The following is a 21,271-nucleotide window of genomic DNA, read 5'->3' as shown; positions in this document are numbered from 1 at the left end:
TGTTATGTTTGTCATACATGGCCTTTATTGTGTTGATGTATTCTTTCTGCACCTAGGCTGTTGAGGTTTTTTTTTCATTAAACTTTGTTTTAATGGGTCTCAAAATTCGGTGACAGAGTTTTGGTCAAGTTGTTTCCATTAAAAAGTGATTTTAAAAACTAATAACTTAAAACTGTCACACACAAAGAGAAAACAAATGGCCCACAAAACACATTCTCCTTTCCTCCTGAAGGTTTTATGAGGCATTGTTATCATTAACCAGTCTTTTACTATTAAACTTAAATGGCCAATTGGGAGAAACAGTTCTGAGACCAGTCTTCCACCACAGATTAAGACTGGGGTAGCAGGTGTTAGGGGTGATATTCATTTAGCCTTCTGAGCTTTCTGGGCAGACTTGTTGACCTCTCTAGATCCAGCAGCCTTCTTGTCCACTGCTTTGATGACACCCACAGCAACTGTCTGTCTCATATCGTGAACAGTGAAATGACCCAGAGGTGGATAGTCAGAGAAGCCCTTGACACACATGGGCTTGCCTGGAACCATGTCAACAATGGCAGCATCACCAGATTTCAAGAATTTGGGGCCATCTTCCAGCTTCTTACCAGACCGGTGATCAATCTTTTCTTTCAGCTCAGCAAACTTGCAAGTGATGTGAGCTGTGTGGCAATCCAGTACAGGAGCATAGCCAGCACTGATCTGGCCTGGATGGTTCAGGATAATCACCTGAGCAGTGAAACCAGCTGCTTCCATTGATGGGTCATTTTTGCTGTCACCAGCAACACTGCCATGACGAACATCTTTGACAGACATGTTCTTGACGTTGAAGCCCACATTGTCACCAGGAAGAGCTTCACTCAAAGCCTCATGGTACATTTCAACAGACTTTACTTCAGTTGTGACATTGCCTGGTGTGAAGGTGACCACCATGCCAGGTTTGAGAACACCAGTCTCCACTCTGCCCACAGGAACTGTACTGATACCATCAATTTTGTAGACATCCTGGAGGGGCAGCCGCAAAGGCTTGTCAGTTGGGTGAGTGTGTGGCAGGATGCAATCCAGAGCTCCAAGCAGTGTGATTCCACTGGCATTGCCATCTTTACAAGTGACCTTCCATCCCTTGAACCAAGGCATGTTAGCACTTGGGTCCAGCATGTTGTCACCATTCCAACCAGAAATTGGCACAAAAGCTACTGTGTCAGGGTTGTAGGAAATTTTCTTAATGTAGGTGCTGACTTCCTTAACAATTTCCTCATATCTCTTCTGGCTGTAGGGTGGCTCAGTGGAATCCATTTTGTTAACACCAACAATGAGTTGTTTCACACCCAGCGTGTTAGCCAGAAGGGCATGCTCACAGGTCTGCCCATTCTTGGAGATACCAGCTTCGATTTCACCAACACCAGCAGCAACAATCAAGACAGCGCAGCCTGAGATGTGCCTGTAATCATGTTTTTGATAAAGTCTCTGTGTCCTGGAGCATCAGTGATAGTCACATAATCCTTGCTGGTCTCAAATTTCCACAGGAGATGTCATTGGTGATACCATGCTCATGCTTGGCTTTCAGTTTATCCAAGACCCAGGAGTGCTTGAAAGAACACTTTCCCATCTCAGCAGCCTCCTTCTGAAAAATTTCATAGGTTCTTTGATCAGTGCCACCACATTTGTAGATCAGATGGCCGGTAGCAGTGGACTTGCCCGAATCCACATGTCCAATGATGACAATATTGATATGAGTCTTTTCCTTTCCCATGTTGGCTTTGATTTAGTGGTGGTTTTCACCACACCTGTGCTCTCGTGGCAAACCTATTGTGAAAAAGCTAGACTGTTGAGTTTTGATCATGAAAGGATGTTGAATTTTCTTGTGTTTTTCTCTATTGAAATTATCATATGTTTTTACCTTTCTTTTCTTAATGTGTTGTGTTTACTGATTTGCATATTATGAAACATCCTTGTGTTCCTGTGAAGAATCTCACTTGGTCATGATTAATGATTTGTTTAATGTGCTGTTGAATTCAGTTTTCTGTTGAGGATTTTTGTACATATGTTTATCAGGGATACTGACTGGAGTTTTCTTTATTGTTGCTGTGTCTGGTTTGGGGATCATGAGGATGTTACTTTGTAGAATATATTTTGGAGAATTCCTTGTCCAGTTTTTGCAAATAGTTAGAAAAGTGTTGGTATTATTTTTCTTTAAATGTTTGATGGAATTTAGCATTGAAGCTATCAGGCTCTATTATTTCCTTTGATAGGAGACTTTATTATTGATTCATTTTCTTCACTTGTTATTGACCTGTTCAGAATTTTTATTTCTTTATGATTAACTTTTTAAAGTTTGAATTTATGTTCTGAAATAAAAATGCAAATTAAAAAACTTTTACAAAATGTCACACAAAAACTCACCTTAGGATGTCATTACATGCTACATTTACTTAGAAAAAGTTAATAGATCTTATCAAAACAAATAGTTGTCAATTATAAATGTCAGTTCCTTTCTTTGAGCCAAAAGAAAGTTCTCGTGAAACATTAGGTTGGTCTGAAAGCTGGTGAAGCACACAGGTGCAGTCAGCAATGCTGAACACGTACACGAACTGAGGAAGCTTGAAGCCTGGTCTCCCTGGCTGGGGCTGAGCTCTGGCCTGCAGTTTCCCCACATGCACCAGAGAGGCTCTGATTGGATGCTTCTAAACTCTTATGTGCTGTGGTCCTTTCATTTCAGGTAACAGTACAAAATGTCACCACTATTTTCCCACTGATTGTAAACTTCAACAGAAGTTGCTTACAAATTATATTACAATGCTTACAAATTATACTACAATGAATATTACAATTTTTGTGACTCTTCAGAAAAGCTTCATTTTAGAAGTTTCTCACTTGGTTTACTTCCTCGCATCCCTTGGGAGTACCTTCTACACACACTGTATGCACCTGAAGGAATCATCTGGCAGGATTTTTCTGAAGTGGCATCTCTTCCTGGTTTGCACAGAGCTACATCTCTGCTCAGGCTCAAACCATCTTCTCTCAAATTACAGCTTGCCCAGCTGATCCATTCATTGTTTTTTCTTTATATTTCACTGTTTTTTATGCAGATGATACTTTAGTATGTTCCTGTAGAATTTCTTCATATCATCCTAGTTAGTGATAGTTTGAGGTTTTTACATAGTAGATCTTTAGATATTTTGCTGGTGTGTAAATTTCATCTGACTTGCATAAGAACAAATGAGAAGAAACATGCTGGTAGATCTTAGTACCTCATAGTTATGACTCTCTCTCCACTAATATTTCATATTAGCCTTAAAAGAATCAACTCAGTTTACTCATACTTTCTCTGAAATATTCTTTCTCAATAGTAAACAGAACTATTTTATAAGAAACACATTCTCAGAACAAACATCACAAAAACCATGAGCTGTAAGTGATTTTAAAATGCATTTGATTCTTTTTCATACATCAGTTCCAAAATAAAGCTTTAAACCTTTGACCATGCCTGTGGATCCTCAAGGTCTAAGATACATTAGTCCCCATTGTCATTTCTACAGTTCAACAAAAACTGGAGTGCACAGTCTTAAATTCATTAGTGCAATGTTTAAGTTCCTCATAATTACTTGAAAGTTCATAGCATATCATCACAAAATGTTGCTAATTATGAAAGGCTTACAATAATCTTTTCATAAGATTATTCAAATATCCATATTTATTTATTCCTAATCAAATTCAATTTCAACTACCTGATTTTGAGCCTGAGGTAGCTGGATTGTGGTTCTTTTGCTGGGCAAATGGCATGATTCAAACTACCATCTGAAGTATTCAATTAAAGAAGGGAATACAATATATTGTTTCCTCACTTGGCATACAAACTTAAAAAAAGTCAACCATTTTTTAGTGATAAAAATATAGTTCTTTTGTGAACATGGACACAATACATGGAATTTGTTTCTTTGCATGAAAAGTGGAGTCATAGGAAAAGGATTCAAATTCTGTTGCTACCTTCTGGTTAACCCCAGTAAGAATATGCATAAACTCAAGCTTGTGTGCATACAATTTCACCATAGTGGAAAGTGACTGAAAGAACAAGGATCCATACTTTGAATTTCACCAGGAATACTACCCTGGTGCCGTGGAATATGCATACAAGAAGTCAGCCTCTACTGGTATTTTCTGGCATGCCATGTCATCATCATAACCACTGTCTCAATGCCATAGTCCAGTTCTGTACCCCGTCAGGCATGAATAATGAAAAGTTTGGGTTTTCCAGCTAGACTTCTGCAAAGATCCGCTCTGAAGAAGTTTGTTAATATTTTCAGGTCAATGGGTCCATTTGTTCCCAAAATTATTCCTTCTTCACCATGGCTTAGAATTACACAAATAAAGCTGCTCCTTTTGCTATGATCTTCTTTAGAAACATTGCACATCAATTCCACAATTTCTTCATGTGTAAGATCATTTTTATTCCTCACTTCATAGTTCAAGTTCATAAATGTTTCGTGAGGTTTGCTGCATCTACATCTTACCAGACTGAGCTGACATTCCAATGCTTCTATGAAAGTTCTTATTATTAATAATTATACATAAACTCATTTCAGGATAATCCATTTTGTATTTATTATCTAAGGATATTCTGGAGTCTGTTGATTTGCTTCCATGTATGATCTTTGTTTCTAGATCTTTAATGAATTTTGCATCCACTGAGTTTTCAGTGTTCACCATGGCTGCTTTTCTTAACTCTCACTCTGCTGGCTCCAGCCTCTTCATGATTAACTTTTGGTAGATTGTACATGTTCAGAAATGTATCCATTTCTCTAGGTTTTCTAATTTGTTGGTATATAGTTGTTTGTAAACAGTCTCATATGATCCTTTTTGTTTCTATAATATTTATTTATTTTTCCCATTAAATTTATTGGTACATTTTAGGTATACAATACAGTTACATTCATCATTGGGATCTTGTACCATTACATGAGTATCTTGGTTCTTATATTTTTCCCCTTCCTCTGCCCTCCCTACGCCCCCTCCATCCGTCCATATTTGCAAAGACTTTGTTTCCATTTTGTTCCTTTTCTCATATTTTTTCTTTTCCCTTCTTTCCTCTCCCCTATTCCTCACAATTCCCCTACTCCTTTAGACCTTTTCTTCCTATTACATAATATCAATTATACATTTTTAAAATTATAATATCGAGATCTAGGAGACATTACCACAGATTTTACAGAATTTAAAAGGATATAGAAAGCATATTACAAAAATCTTTTTTGAAATAAATTTGACAACTTCTAAGAAGTAACTTAGAAGACAAATTGAAGAAACTAACTCTGGAGGAAATATAAAATTTGAATAGCACCTATTAAAGTAAGTATATTCCTAGCTTGAAAACCTACCTATATGACAATAATAGGCTCATATATATTTTAACTGATAAATTATATCAAACATTTAAAGCAGAAAAAAGAAGGAACACTTCTCCCCTAATTTTAGGAAATCAATATTGTGCTAATCCTAAAACTGGATAAAGATAATAGAAGAAAAAAGTATGAACATAGTTTTAACAAAACAAACTATTAGAAGTCAGATCTGGCAGTAGGTAGAAAGTAGTTTCATTATAGGGATGGCAGTGTTGGTTCAGCATTGAAGATCCACCCCCAAAAGTCATCATTTTAACAGAGGAAAGGAAAATGCCATATGATCCTGTCACTAGTTGGAGAAAAAGTATTGGAGTAAATTCTACAGCTGTTCATGGTAAATGCTATCAAGAGACTAGAAGTAGAACAGAACCTTCTCAACAGATCAAAGCCATGTACTCCATACTTCCAGCAAAAATGCCTTATATGAATGGAGAAGATACAATACTTTCTCCTTAAGGTGGGGAACAAGGGCAGATATGCCTACTCTTCATCTGTCCATTAAACTTTGAATCATAGGCCCAAACCAAAATAGTCTGGCAATAAAATGACACAGTTAGGATAGGATTGGCAAGGTAGAAGCAAAATCTTTATATGTAAATGAAATGATCATCTACAGAGAAAATACTAAGAAACTTCTAGGAGCCCCTGGAACTTGTATTTGAATTTAGCAGGATTAGAAAACACAAGGTATATATAAAAATTCAGGTCTATGTATACTTGCTATAAATGAAGAATTGGATATTGAAATTTAAAAGTTATGTAGGAGTACAAAGGACCTAGAAAAAGAAAAAGAAAAAGAAAATAAAAACAGGGTTGAAAGACATTTAGTACCTAATTTTAAGGCTTCCTCTAAAGCTACAGTAATCAAGGCAGCGTTGGTGTAAGGAAAGACATATAGATCATTGGAATAAAACAGAGAATCTAGAAATAGAAGCACACATATATGGTCCACTGAGTTTTGAAAGATTATTTAACATTACCATTTTATAGAATATAAACTCAGTTCAAGAGCAGAGGAAAAGATAGTGTTTTCAGCAAATGGCACTAGAACATCTGGTATCTGTATGTAAAAAGTTAACATCAACCCTTTGTTTCTATACATAAAAATAACTTGAAAGGATCTATGAACATAAATATGAAAGACTAAAACTATAAAGCTTTAAGAAGAAATTATAAGGGAAAATATTTATGAATTTAGGGTAGGCAAGAACATCCTAGGATACAAAAAACATGATGTATAAAAGAAAAAAATTGATAAATGAGATTCTATCAAAATTTAGAACTTTAAATGACATCATTATAATGAAAAGTAGTCCTTAAACAGACCACATTTACAATGCATGTAACCTATGACCAGAATGTATGAAGAACTCTTACAGCTCATTAATAGACAACTCAATTAAAAAGTAGACACAAGAAGATGATAAATAGCCAGTACAGCATCCAGAAAGGTGTGCAACACTAGAATCAGAAAAATGCTAATCAGTACAATAACAAGATTGAGTTATACACTCATTAGGGAGATGAAGTTAAAAGTTTTAAAAGCCTTGTCATGAGTTTTTCTTTTTGTTGGATTCTCCTCCTTTGAGTTTAATTTGTCACACCCAATGAATTCATTCTGCTGGGCTTTCTGGGTTTGTGATCCTCATTGTCTTTTCCTAGGATATTGTCTAAAAATTTTGGAGTGCTGGTTTGGTATACATGAAGTTCCTAAGATGCTCTTTATCATGAAAGTATCTTATTTCTCCATCAATTTTGAAAGATAGTTTTGCAGGGTACATCAATGTGGGTTGGAGGCTGTTTTCCTTTAGGGCTTGAAATACATCACTCCAAGCTCTTCTTGCCTTGAGGGTTTGTATTGAGAAGTCTGCTGTGATTCTGATGGGCTTTCCTTTGTATGTGATTTGTTTCTTTTCTTTCACTGCTTGTAAAATTTGTTCTTCTGTTGGGTTTCTGGAATCCTAACTATTATATGCCTATGTGTAGATTTTTTTTGATGAAGGCTAGTTGTAGTCCTATACGCCTCCCTTGTCTGTATGTCAAGTTCTTTTCCCCTCCTTGGGAAGTTTTCTGCCATCACTTCTGTGAACAGTTTTTTTTCTGTCATCTGCACTCTCTCCTATTTCTTCATTGACTCCGATCAATCTTATGTTATTCTTCTTTGCATCATCTAGCAGCTGCTGGATTGCTTTCTCATGGTCCCTTACAATTTTAAAGCGATTTTTCTTTTCCTCCTCACTAATTGCAATCTTATCTTCTAGATCTGAAATTCTATCTTCACATTGGTTCATTCTGCTGGATAGACTTTCAATGGAGTTTTTAATCTCTTGGAAATCTGTTTGAATCTGTTTTATGAATTCCATTTCCCATGTTGGGATTCCATCATATTCCTCAGCTCCTCTATTTTTTTTATCTGTGTTCTCTCTAGATTTATTAATCATGTCTTGCACTATGGGCACAATCTGTGCTGTTATGTGAGAAATTATTTCTGATTTCATTTTTTCCAGATCCTCTTTTGTTGCCATTTCAGGGTTTCCAGGTGGTTGAGTATCAGTTTGGTCCATCTCGTTTCCCTTTGGAGTTGCTGTAGGTGATCTGGAAGTCTGTTTATGTGTCTTCTCATTTCCACAGCATGGAGGGGGCGAGTGCTGCTGGCACTCATGCCACTCACCTCCTCTGCCCTGGAAGTGGTGGAATGGAGGCAGGGAGCCTCCTTCTGGGCTCTGGGATTGGATCACCTCCTCTGCCCTGGGAGCAGTGGAATGGTAGCCTGGGAGCCTCCTCCTGGGCACTGGGATTGGCTCACCTCCTTTGCCCTGAGAGCAGTGGAATGGCCTCTATAATATTTATTGTAATGCCTCCTTTTTTCTCTGAGTTTATTTGAATTTTTTGTAAAGTTAACCTAGGTAGAAATTGGACATTTTAATCTTTTAAAAAACCTGTTTTGTTGACTTTTTTTGATGAAGTGTGATCAAAATATATGATGACTGTTTAAATATAAAGTTTTATTATGGTAAATGTGTATTGCCATCAATCCCTTTCTAAATATTCCTTGTTTTGAATACATCCCATCATACATGCCACTTTCTGAAACAGTTTTGATTGTCCTCTGTCATGTTTTTGTGAGGAGTGATAATAAATACAGTAAATGCTGATGCTGAGTGTCATTCAATGGAAAGGCAGGCTCATAAAAAATATTATGGTGTGACCTCATTCACTTTATTCATGGGAAGCCATTGGGTGGAATGTTCTGAAAATGTCTGTTACATATTCTTGGTTCTAGAGTGTAGTCTAATTTTAATGTTTCTTTGTTTATTTTCTTTCTGGATGTTCTGTCCATTGCTGAAAACGAGGTGTCAAATTTTCCTACTATCTTGTACTTTAGGTCTAATATTTGCCTTATTTATTGTTGTGCTGTAGTGTTGGGCTCAAATATATTTACAAATATTATAGCATGTTGCTGCATTGACCACTGGATTATTACATAATAGCCTTCTTTGTCTTTTAAATTTTTTTACAGTTTTTGACTTGAATTCTGTTATCTGATATAACTAGCTAATCCTTTTCTCTCTCTGTCTCTGTCTATCTCTGTCTGTGTCTCTTTCTCTCTGTCTCTCTGTCTCTCTCTCCTTTACCAACTGGTATTGTAGCCAGCACCTTCACAATAAGATACATCCACCCTGCATTTTTTTTTTTGAGACAGAGTCTTGCTAAGTTCCTAAGTTGCCCATGGTGGTCTACAACTTATTATCATGCCTGAGCTTCCTGGAATGCTGAGATTATAGGCATGCACCACCATATCTGGCTCTTTTGTTCTCTTTTGGGTTCTATTTTCATGGGATATCATTTTCTATCTGTTTTCTCTCAGGCGATGTGTCTTTGTATGTGAAGTAAATTCTTTGTGTTACACTCCTTTAAGAACATCTTTTTTATGTACAGCAGGAACAGTTGCAACATGTTTTGTGTTAGTGCTTTAATTTATTATTGTTAATGAAGAACTTTTGGTGTTTAGGTTAAAAAAGGGTACTATGTATTTGAAAACTTACATTTTTATTTATCAATTCTCTTATTTAAAAGTAAAATTTATGTACTGTCCTCTACACAAGCAATCTTAACAACTGAAAGTTTACTGATTATGTAGGATACTATCATATTTTGTACCTCTAAATTATCTTCATTCATATTTTATCTCTTTGGGTGGTTCTTGCATACATCTGGGTATTCTTTACATCACATCACTCTGACTATTATTCCTGATATGTCAAATTCATTGCATTAAGAAACACCAGTAAATGAGAAAAGTATGCTCTTGGATGTGCCTGGGTTGATCAAGGAAGCATGACTTTGATTACTCTGTTCGGTCCTTTGTTCTTTGCTCTCTGTCACTGCTCCCTTCCTCTGTTTTGTGACCACCAGGAACTAGGCATTGTTGCTCTACTATGATCTACATCTTCTGCCAAGATATGTCTTCCTTGGAGTCTGCTGACCACCTACTGACTATCCTGAAGCTGTGAGCAAAATTCAACCTTTCTTCTTTTAACTTGTGGTTGTTGGGTATTGTGTTTCTGCTACAAGAAGTTTGACTAATACACAAAATTGGTACCAGAAGTGGTGATCTTTGTCTTTGCTGTAACTGTGGTTGACCATGTGGTTTAGAAGCCTTTGGTTTGTTGGAGGAGTTTGGGAAGGTTTAGAGGTGTGGGCTAGTGAGGCCTTAGAATGAAATAAGCAGAGTCTGATGGGTAATTCTGGTCAGATCTCAAAAGAACAGAATACTGATAGAAATGTGGGGACTAAAAGTTAGGCTCAAGAAATGTGGGGAGTAAAAGTTAGGCTCAGGAAGTTTCAGTTGAAAACAAGGACTCCATTGGTATTTGGACTAGAGGCCATATTTATTACACTGTGTCAAAGCTTTTTTCTATGTTTTACAGCTGTTCTCAGAATCTGCAGAAGAGGACTAGTGGACTAATTAACCTGTTGGAGGTAATTTCAAAACAGTCCTACATTAAACCTGTGGAATGGGTAGTGCTGCCTGCTTTTAGCTAGGTTTTCAGTGAAAATTTGGGGCAAAAGGCAGAACAAAAAATGTGAAAAACTTAAATGGCCCAAAAGGAACCATGTATAAAGTTGGGACCAAAGGATGTATGGCTACTAAAGAGATTAGTACCACTAAAAAGATACCAAATACTTTGTACAGGTATTAGAAGAAAGATGCCTTGAGAGTATCTCAGGAATCAGCAGGATTCCATCCATTACAGATTGAAGGATGCAAAAGTGTCAACTTTTCATTTGAGAAGAGAATCCCGGGGACTCCTGCTTGAGAAAGGTTTGTGAAGGAATTGGCTCTTGGGGTTTAGTTTATCATACTCAGCTATCCAGGGACTCAAAGGCTTCTGCAGCCATGGTACAAAGGGGCCCGGTACTGCTTCTGCTGACAGCAGATCTTGGCATTGTCCATGTGTTGTTGGCTTGACTGCCTTACAGAATGCAAGAGATGTGGGGTCAGGTGGACTTCTACCAAGGTTTCAAAGGAAGGCCTGGAGGTTTAAGCAGGGAGCCTCTGATAGGGCAGTATGTGAAGCTGTGGGAATGGAGCCAAATGTGCAGTGGAGACTCCAGGAAGTTGGAGATGCCAGCAACATGGAACCTCTGTTGAGGGTAGCTTCAGGTGTTGAGTAGAGCTAGACCAAGAGAGAGGCTGTGTGGGCTGCAACCAGAAAGGCTATAGGCATAAGGCTACCGGTGCCCTTTGGAGCTCACATTTTACCAGCAGTGCATGTCTCAGATGCCATATATGAAGCTATAGGACTTAATGTTTGCCATGATGTGTTTAAATATTGCTGTGGTCCAATTCTTTTCTTTTCCTCCATTCCTTCCTTTTGGGATAAGAATGTTTACCCTGTGCCATGGTACTTTGGGATTATGTAACTTGTTTTTATTTTTACAGAGGTTCACAGGGAAGAGTTTGGTTTGAATCTCAGAAGAGACTTAGACTTGGCCTTTTGAAAAATGCTAGGATTATTGAAATTTAGGGGAAGAGATTATTGCATTTCTGATTGTATGCAAGATAGTTTTATTATGTTAGGTGGAATTATGAACTTGCTATTGTCTTTATTTGGAGGTTCTATATGGTTTAAGGAAATGTACTTGGGTGTGAAGTTTGCAAGGTGTCAGTTGTGACCATTAATCCTGTTATGTCAACTTCATTGGTTTAAGAAATGCCTAGCAGATTAGTGAAGCATGATCTTGAGTGTGTCTGGGTGAGTTATGTTATTCATGACCTCGGATACTATATATGGTCCTTTTTCCTTTCCTCTTTGGCACTGCTTCTCCTTTCTTCTGCTTTCCCATCATCATGAACTAAGTAGCTTTCTTCCTTCTGTCTTTCTGTTGTGATGTTGATGTTTCTGCTTTGGAGCCAGCTAATCTTGTACTGAATATCCTGAAACACTGAGCTAAATTAAACCTTTCCTTCTAAAAGTTGAGAATTTATTGTAGGATATTGTATCTTAGCCACAAGAAAGTTGACTAATACAATCACCTAGCAGAGTACTTTGTCATAAAATAAAGGAACGAGTTGGTACTTGAAAAGATAGCTTGTTTACCATAAAGATACCATCATTTTCCTCTGTCTTGGGATGACAATTGTAGACATATATGAGATTATTCTATGTGCCAGGGCTCAGGGTTTTTGTTATTTTCTTTCTTAGGTTGTTTTCTGCCCAATCATGAATAGTCTATAGGAACAAGTTATCAGGGGCTTTTCTATTAATTCTCAAAACATAAATTTTTTAATGATTAAAACAGATTTAAATGTATAGCAAATAATTAATTTACACTCATCTATTAGTGGTTATACTAAACTAGCAATGACTCTAAGAATGTTTAATTTCAAATATATTTTAATTTTAATAGAGTCTCTTAAAAATCAGAATAGCATTTCTAATCTTAAGGACTTACATTTAAATGAGTGAATGTCAGATAACAGCATCTATATTTTTTGAAAGCCCTCCAGGGAGGTCATATTGATTGGTCCTTATTTATTTGCTCTTAATTCTAACCCAGACAAGGTTTCTAGGTTAAAAAAACCTTTCTTCTCAATTTACAAGAACTGCTTTTTGAGTTATCATGATGTAGAAGCATTACACAGATGCTTAATTATGGTAGAGAAGCATTAGTCAGATAAAATCCATACCTAATACAGTATATAAATCTATATGTATGGAAAAACATATCAAATATCACTTAATTTTTATATTCTTTATGTCTATATACATAAAATGTTAGAATTTGCTCAGGGCATAGAAAAGTTAGATTCAGAATAAAATAATAAAAATCAACTTTCCCTCATTTGTTTAAAAAATAATGAATTCCAAGGCAATTTAAAAAAATTTAAAAATCATGCTTTCATTTACTTAACAGATGGTTTGTTATAAAACAAAGAAGTTATTTCTTAAAGATTTCAAGGAATTAGAAACATAGTGAAATGGATTTATTAACTTTTCTTTGCACTTCAGCAAATTTTGTTTGGAATTGACTTTATTACTTTTGAGACCTGAATTGATAGAGAACGTTAATGCAGTTTTTCTCTGGATCTTGAGCAGCCTCTTGCTGACATTTTCAAATCAACAGGCTCTTTTGCAAATGGATATGTTCTATATATGGATATATTTGTGGGCTCCTCTCTGTATGCAGGTGTATAAGAATATAAATTGCATATCTTCTTTTTAAGTTCTAGCCTGCCAGGAATCTCATAAAATGAAGGATGAAGATTGGAAATGATTCCACTTTTGTAAAGAACTCTCATTAGGTTTATGCTGTAGTAAGGAAAACAATTTAGCACTAGATGAATGGGCATTTTTGAACCAGATTCCATCATAAGGCAGAAATTTACTATATAAACAAGCCAGTATCTACATGGGATTGTCCCAGGTTTGGTGCAGTGGATTAGGTTGTAATCACAAAGCATTTTGTTTTATTTTTTGTGGTACTGGGGATTGAATCCAGGGCATTGTGCATGCTAGGCAAGTACTCTACCAATGAGCCACACCCTCAGCCATGTCATTGTAAGTTTTAAATATTCATTGAATGCTATGATCTTTTGACAGTATGGTTTCAAAGATAGGAAATTCTAAAAGTGAAATTCTTTCCCAGGTTGTATAAACAATATCTACTATAAGCAAAAAGGGATTTTCTGTTAAACTGAAATTAGTGTCTTATTTGCTTGCATATATTTATTAGAATTGTGAAAACTAAAAAGCACTTGTCCTAAGAGAAGCCTCAGAGAAAGATAGTTTAAGATTAGAGTTCAGCCCGGCTGGAAGCACATGCCAAATATCTGCAGGACCTTTAAGAAACAACTGTTCATGGAGAAAATTAATCTTATGTCCAATCTTAGCAAAATAAAAATCAAGTAGCATTAAACTTTTTAATGTTTTACTGTTGCTTTTAAGAAAACTAAATTTTTTTGCCAACTTTTGCATTTTAACCACGCACATTGCATGCAAAAGAGCCAACTTTTTTGTAAACCTTGGTAAATTTCTTAGAAAAAGTTAGAATAGAAGGTATCATAAAATGTTAAAGGTCACTAATATCACCTTTCTTAAAAATAACTATTAATAACTGCTGACTCATAGTATTACTCATGTACTCTTTCTCTTAGGCTTTATTAAAAACTGCAACTGGTGAGTCAGAAAGAGGAACTTCAAAAGGGTGGTAAATTTCCAGAGTGAAGCATCTTTTGAAACTCATCATTTAACCCACTTGCCATTGTTTTTTATAATAATCCTTTTTGATTAGTCTGCCTTACTTCCTGTAACCTTGGACTTTGAGGACATTTCACTAAATCACCAAGAGCTATCCACTTTCTCTTTTTTAACTATTTGGTTCCAAATCTCAAAGAAATATTCTGTACAACTTTTGAGTTTCTTGGCCCCCAGAGCAGTTTCCATTTCCATATATCTTCTTTTGGCCATTCATTACTTAGATTTAAATGAGCATTTTGGTTTTCTTTAAAAGTCTGTTCTTTTCTAGTATGTTTAAATTTTTAAATACTTTACCTCAGTGTTCTTGATTTTTTTTTTTTCTTTTCTGGTTAGGCAATTAATATTTGAAAAATCTAATTTATTTGATCAAAATGAATGTTTTATGTCAATGTCTGGCCCTTTCATTATTTTTTCTATTTTATTTTATTTTTTTATTTTTTGGTACTGGGAATTGAATTCAGGACCTTGTGCTTGCCAGGCAGGCACTGGAACCACTGAGCTAAATCCCCGGCCTTATTTTTTCTATTTTAAATTGGAGCAAATTTTAATCCTTCAGTTTTCAAATTAAAAAGCATTCTGGTGCCTACTAGCATTCTTAGTCAGAATTGGGCATCTGAAATCTTTCCATCTTTTTGCTACCTAGAATCTAAGAGAAAATATAGCAACAATAATTCTATATTTTCTTTTTCCTCCTCCCCTTTCTAACATTTATTGAGGGTTCACAGTGTGTCGTGGTTGGCCTGTTCATAATGCCATGTTCATACTCACTGATAGACCTGCTGCTGTTTGTACTTTGCATGAGAGGTACTTGAGGATTTGGGCTTGGAGGAATTTTCTGGGGCTCACAGAATTGGAAGTGGGGTGGGGAGCAGCAGGAGGTATGTGCTGACAGAAGGCTGTACCACCACTGACTGTTTTTATCTAAAAGAAAATCTGTTTTTTTTTTTAAAGTTCTTATTGTAAATTGAAAACAATTCACAATAAAAGGGAATTATAAAAGAAAATAATCTGTTTTGCAGTTTGCCTAGTGGTATTCTTTTAACAAGCAAGATATCTAAGTGTCATACATTAGATATAACACTCTGAAAAGGCCTGGAGTCAGCCTTGCAGATTGCTGGCTGCATCTTCAGTGGTCATTTTGATTCTCACTAGGTCCTGATTTCTGCATTCTTCCTTATGTGCTTCTTTTTCTTCAGATTGTTCATTTTCTTTCAGGATCCCGGGGCCATGGCTTTCTCTGTCCATTTGACTTCTGGTAAAGGATCAAGAGAAGGGGGGGCAGGGGATGCACAAAGGCGGGGATCCCCACTGGAGTGGGGCTTCATTTGGCGAAACAGCTTCCACCCTCAGGTACATTTCAAGCACACTGAGATATTTATAATTCTCGTGTATCCACAGGCCCACTAAATTCAGTCCCTCTGTTCATTGCTAAGATTTCTGGAATCTGCAAAACTTCCTTAAAATAAGTGTGTAAATAGAAATATATGAAATGAGAAACAACTTATTTATCATTATTAGCCATAGGGAATATGCTGGGGAGCAGGGAATTAGAAGGAAAATAGTCTATATTCTTTGTACACGTTGGCATTTTGCTTATCTTATATTGAAAAAGAGAGAAGTTGCTGAATTTTTAGGCATCAAGGGTAGTACACTACATGTGTTGATTCTCATATAATTTAAAGTTTCAATAATGAGAACCATTAATACCTAATTTTAGAATCTTTTTTACATTACTTAAATGTATTTTATTATTATTTTTTTGGTACTAGGGATCGAACTCAGACCTTGCGCTTGCGAGCCAGGTGGCGGAACCACTGAGCTAAATCCCTGGCCCCACTTAAATGTATTTTAAATGCTTGATTCTGTTAAGCTTCTATTTTTCCATTTCTCCTCCTTGCAAAAAGTAGTCTGTGTAAGATCAGTGACATGATATTACGTCAAGTGATTGTTGTGGAAGCAACTGACCGTAAATTATTTTATTTGTTAACAGAGTAGGAGCACGAGAGCCTTGGAGTAGTTAAATAAAATTACTGTGAGACAAATTTTCTTTTATTTGAAAAATAGGCAAGTTATTGCATCATCCTGGAAAAATGGACAGATAATGCAAAGAGTGTTTTAGCTTTTAGTAGAGAGGAAGCCAAGAACCTATAGTTTAGTTAAAGGCTTGGTGGGATAATCCAACATTATGTCTAGGTTTAGTTTACTGAGTAGTCAACTTCTTTGGCTACAGGACAAGAGAGTTCAGCTGGTGTGGGTCAGGCCAGCATAGCTGGAGTGGATGTAACCTTTGTAGTTCAAGGTCTGTGTCTGAAACCTGGTGTTGCCTGTTACTTGTATGACCTGGGAAACTTTGTAACTTATTTTGTTTTTAGATACAGTAGTGATAAGGATACTAGTATACACTTGCTAAGTTGTACAAGAATTAATGCAAGATACATAAATCACTTACAATGTCTGACACCCAAATGAAAGCTCAGTGAATGCTATCTTTATTGTAATGTGCTGACTTGGGGGCTTCAGTCAAAGCACTACATTTTATTTATTAGGTATGTGACTTTGAAAAAGTTTTGTAATTTCTCTGGGTGTCTTTTTGTTGTTATTTTAAAGTCCATAATTTGTCTATTTCTGAGGGTTGTGATGATTAAATTAGAGAACTAGTACATACTACTTCACTATTTTCTTTGCTATCCAGCAGACTAGCAGATGTGTGTCACTTAACAGAAGATACATGGGGTGAGTTTGAATCTTATAAAGGTTTGTTAATTTAGAGGTGGAATTCATTAAAAATATATTTCAGAAGATTATCAAATTTATCTTATTATTTAATAATTCTGTTCCAAAAGTATTATACACAAATATAATTATTATTTTTATTAAGACAGTTTGTGTTATTAAAGTCTATTTTTAATGAACTTATAATAGAAACTACACCTTTAAGAATTTATAGGACCTTAACTATAATTAATAGTAATCTTAGAAATATTATTTACAGGATGCAATTCAAAACTTTTTCTTCTCATTCATTCTCACTGCTGTAATAATAGTTGTTCAAGCCTTTATCAACTCTCACCTGGATGATTACAGTAAATCTCCTAATTGCCCTTCCATTCCCCAGTCCTTTCTCCTTCCTGCTGTGATGATATTCTCTCTATGATCTGGACAGCTCAGCTGTTTAGAGCTCTTTAGTTATTTCCCATTTACCTGCAGGAAAAAGTCCCAAGTCCTTAGTGAGGCCCTTTGCTTTCTGACCCTTATCTACCTACTGACTCAGCCTCATCAAAGGGTGACCTTCAGTCTTTCTCTGCTCACTTACTCATTTCTCCCATATGCTTCTCCACACTGGCCTTCCTGCTTCATACAATTCTTCTTTTGCTCACTGAATTTTCTTTGCCTGCAAAAAGTATAATTACATTTCAGTCCCCAGCTCTTGTGTTATATTCCTTAAGAAGAAAGTGCCCACCATCGTTCCTTAAGAACCCAGGATAATTTTTGGACTTGCTGTTGGACACTATTCTCTCTCCCTAGACTGGAATTAACAGAGAGAAATAATCATATCTTTTTCATCTTTGCATCCCTACTATCTTACACAACATTTGGCATGTAGTTCTAGGCACATCAGTTAAATTACTATATGTATTAGTTACTGTATGATTCTTACGTTCAAGCCAAGTGAAGATCATGGTGTTGTTTCCTCAGTCGATTTCCTCTTCTATTGAGTAAACAGCCTCTTAAAAAAAGCCAAGCCACCAGCTAAATATTTAAAGTGACCAGAGATTTCAGGTTGTGTTTGCTGGATTAAACAAATGTTAAGTAGCCACTACTTTGTTTCTAGTTACAAGATGTTAATACAACCTTTACATAATTTATGACTTGATGTCATGAGTTCAAACTCATAAATTACATGTTTAATTAGTGTGAATAATGTAGAGTTTGCTTAAGGATTGTGTTCATTTTACCAGTAGGATATTCTCAGGAAAAGGGGTATTTTAGAATGACTACTTTGAAAGAGGTTTCTCTTCCACTGTATTTGGTTCAAAAGCTTGCATTTAATCAAGTCATTTTGTTTTTTAGTAAAACACTCAACACTTGATTGTTAATTAGTGTTCCAAATTTACTGGGTCAGAGGGAGCCCAAGATTGCAGAAATCTGGAGAGCCACATGCACCTTCCACTTTTCCATTGGTGAAGTGGTAGGAAAGGAAGATTCCAAGATTATATTATGTTAACTTGAGCCATTTTAGATTCTTATCTGAAATATGTGGATATATGAACAGTCACAACAGTTTTCACAATTATGTTCAGGTTTGCAATTTGAGTTACAGCAAAATGGAAACATCTCTAGCAGTAGCATCCAGAATAAACTAGAGCACTGCCAAAATTCCAAGCACTTAGTCTACATTCTCAGGAATAGCACCCCTGTGCCAAAAATTTTCCTAAAGGGAGCAGAATATACCTGATTTGCTTCACTAAGGCGCCTAGTAATAACATCTCCTATCCACAGTAAGAGCTTTAGATACATTTGTTCCTTTGCCTTCACCCTTTATCCTACTATTTATTAGACATTATGATATCAGAAGGTTTGTCTTAGGTGTGTCAAACATGAGCAATGTGGAGTTTACAGAACTCCAGCTGATTCTGCTGAAAAGGCTGCCTTGTCTCATGGACTGTGCAATAGTTGAAAATATAAGCTCTTTCTTTAAATCTGTTTCTATTTCTGTGTTGCTATTTGACCTTGCATATTATAATTAGATTTGCAACTTGTGCAAATGTGCAGACATTCTTCCTTCTGTATGGAAAATAGTGACAAAAACCCACTTGAATAGCGCTGGGCCCAGAACTCATACATTGTGCTTATAAAAACAGGAAGAGTTAGCATGTGCTTTATTTTTATTTCTAAACAATTCTGCTACATTTACATATAATATATTTGATGTTCTGTATTTTCATTGTCACTACACATGTAGGTTATTAAAGCAGACTTCAAGTGTTCTCAGGTGCATCAACCAAGTTTAAGAACCAGATTAATAACCACATTGGGTATAAATAATAAATCTCAACCTTTTGCTGCTTTCTGCCTAAAAGATGATTTCCCTCTGATTATCCCACTTATGGACTAAAATGTGTCTTCATCTAGTATTTGATTCTAAAACCAGCAATGGATTTGTGTTGCTCCACTCATGAACTTGACCATTTATTTATGCATTAACTCATTGCCACAAATGTTTAGACTGTCTGCTATAGGTCAGGTACTCTTCTTTGTCCTACAACAGGTCATGTAAACTGAAAATACCTGCTCCTTTCTGGAGACTGTAAACACTTTTCTGGATTCATTGAGGGTATTTAATATTTCTATCGTGACTACTGGATTGCAGGCTATTTAACTATTCTTTGATGTGTAGGATCACTGTAGGGTTCACAATATGCATATTTATCTTTATCACAAATAACATTATTCAAGTTACCTTTAAATACCTAATTATTTCACATATAATAAAAGAACCTTACAGAATATACTTCTGTATTAGTATCCTATTTCAACTTAACTAATTATTATGAATTTAATAGTTCAAAACCAAACCTATTTATTAACTTGTAGTTAGGTGTTAGAAGTCTAGCTTCAACTGAGTCTTATGCTTGGGTTGTCACATAGCTTATATGACAGTTAAGCTGGATTGTCAACTTGGTTGACTTGAAAGTTGCCTAAGGGATTAGTAATGCACACTTCTGACTGTGTCTGGGTGGACTATGGAGGTGTCACCTTGAATACTATCTGTGGTTCCTGGCCCCTTTCTGTCTGGCTCTGTTCCCCTGCTCTACTTCCCGGCCACTTTGAATTGAACGACTTTGCTCAGCCATGCCCTTCTACCATGATGTTCCTGCCTTGGAGCCAGCTGTCCATGGACTGAACCCTATAAACCACAAGCCCAAATAAACTCTTCCTCCTTTAAATTGTGTGTGTTAGATATTTGGTCTCAGTGACAAAAGGTTAACCATTAGCTGAAATCAACCTGTTGGTTGGACTGAGTTTTGTCTGGAAGTTCTGGCACAGAAGATGCTCCTGAGCTCATTCAGATTTTTGGAGCATTCAGTTCTGTGTAGTTGTAGTTCAGAATTACCTGTTTCCTTACTACCTTTCAGCTGTAGGACTGCACTCTGCAGTTTAATTTTTAATTAAAACTTTTTTCTTTTATCCCTTTTATTTTTTTCCTTAAATTCTTTCATTGGTACATTTTAGGTATACAATTCTTTTACATTTATCATTGGGTGCTTGTACCTGTACATGATATATCTTGGTTTTCATTTTCTTCCCCATTACCTGTGCGCCCTTCACCCCCTCCACACTTCCCTATTTACATAGATTTCATTTCCATTTTTTTTCTTTTCTCTTAATTTTTCCTTTCCCTTCTTTCATTTACCCATCACCTCCCACCACCCCTACCTCTTTGGACCTTTCCCTATTTCAAAGTATCAATTATTTGTTATTAATCCTTTTAATCCTTATTTACACTTTCAGTTTCTCACATTAGAGAAACTATTCAGTATTTGCACGTGTGTCCTATTTATTTCACTTAAGAGTATGGCCTCAATATGCATCCATTTAGCTATAAATGACTCTAGTTTCTCATTCTTTATGGATCAGTAGTACTCCATTTTATAAAAAAAACCACATCTTCTTTATCCAGTCTCCAGTTGATGGGCACTTGGGTTGTTTCCAAGTTTTTGCTATTACAAACTGTGCCACTATAAACATGGGTACACATATATCACTGTGATATGATTCTTTTAATTCTTTTGGGAAGATACCTAGCAGGGGAATACCTGGGTCAAATAGGACCTCTAGAACTAGTTCTTTGAGATATATATATACTGATTTCCATAGTGGTCTCACCAGTCCACACTCCCACCAACAATGAAGAAGGGTTCCTTTCTCCCCACACTCCTGCCAGCATTTGTTATTGATTGATTTCTTAATAGCAGCCATTCTTTCTGGGGTGAGGTAGAATCTCAGTGTTGTTTTCATCTGCATCTCTCGAATGACCAGTGATGTTCAACATTGTTTCATATGTTTATTTGCTGTTTTTACTTCTTTGTCTGAGAAATGACTGTTAAATTC

At 36.1% G+C, this 21,271-nt stretch overlaps 1 long non-coding RNA gene and 2 pseudogenes across 4 annotated transcripts in view; 1 reads left to right on the top strand and 2 right to left on the bottom strand.

Annotated features, from left to right (window-relative positions):
• The window catches only part of LOC147824191 (uncharacterized), a 57,255-nt gene extending 37,665 nt beyond the window's left edge, over positions 1-19,590 (top strand). For 3 of the 4 annotated variants that reach the window (XR_015442766.1, XR_015442768.1, XR_015442765.1), the window contains 5 exons: positions 9,810-9,903; positions 10,325-10,376; positions 10,591-10,719; positions 15,374-15,508; positions 16,854-19,590. This is a non-coding gene — a long non-coding RNA (uncharacterized LOC147824191). Of the gene's footprint in view, positions 1-9,809; positions 9,904-10,324; positions 10,377-10,590; positions 10,720-15,373; positions 15,509-16,850 lie in introns of all 4 variants that reach the window. The other variant, XR_015442767.1, reaches the window with a different exon arrangement.
• LOC101722965 (elongation factor 1-alpha 1 pseudogene) lies at positions 83-1,747 on the bottom strand (annotated as a pseudogene).
• Positions 3,874-4,701, bottom strand: LOC101723312 (caspase-3 pseudogene; annotated as a pseudogene).
• Positions 19,591-21,271: the final 1,681 nt, after the last annotated feature.

This window comes from Heterocephalus glaber, unplaced genomic scaffold, assembly GCF_053883595.1.
Source record: "Heterocephalus glaber isolate CG9 unplaced genomic scaffold, H.glaber_assembly_v1.0 deba00001553, whole genome shotgun sequence".
In the NCBI taxonomy this organism is placed as follows: domain Eukaryota; kingdom Metazoa; phylum Chordata; class Mammalia; order Rodentia; family Bathyergidae; genus Heterocephalus; species Heterocephalus glaber.
The sequence above is the reverse complement of the archived record's forward strand: the minus strand, read 5'-3'. Positions and strand labels throughout refer to the sequence as shown.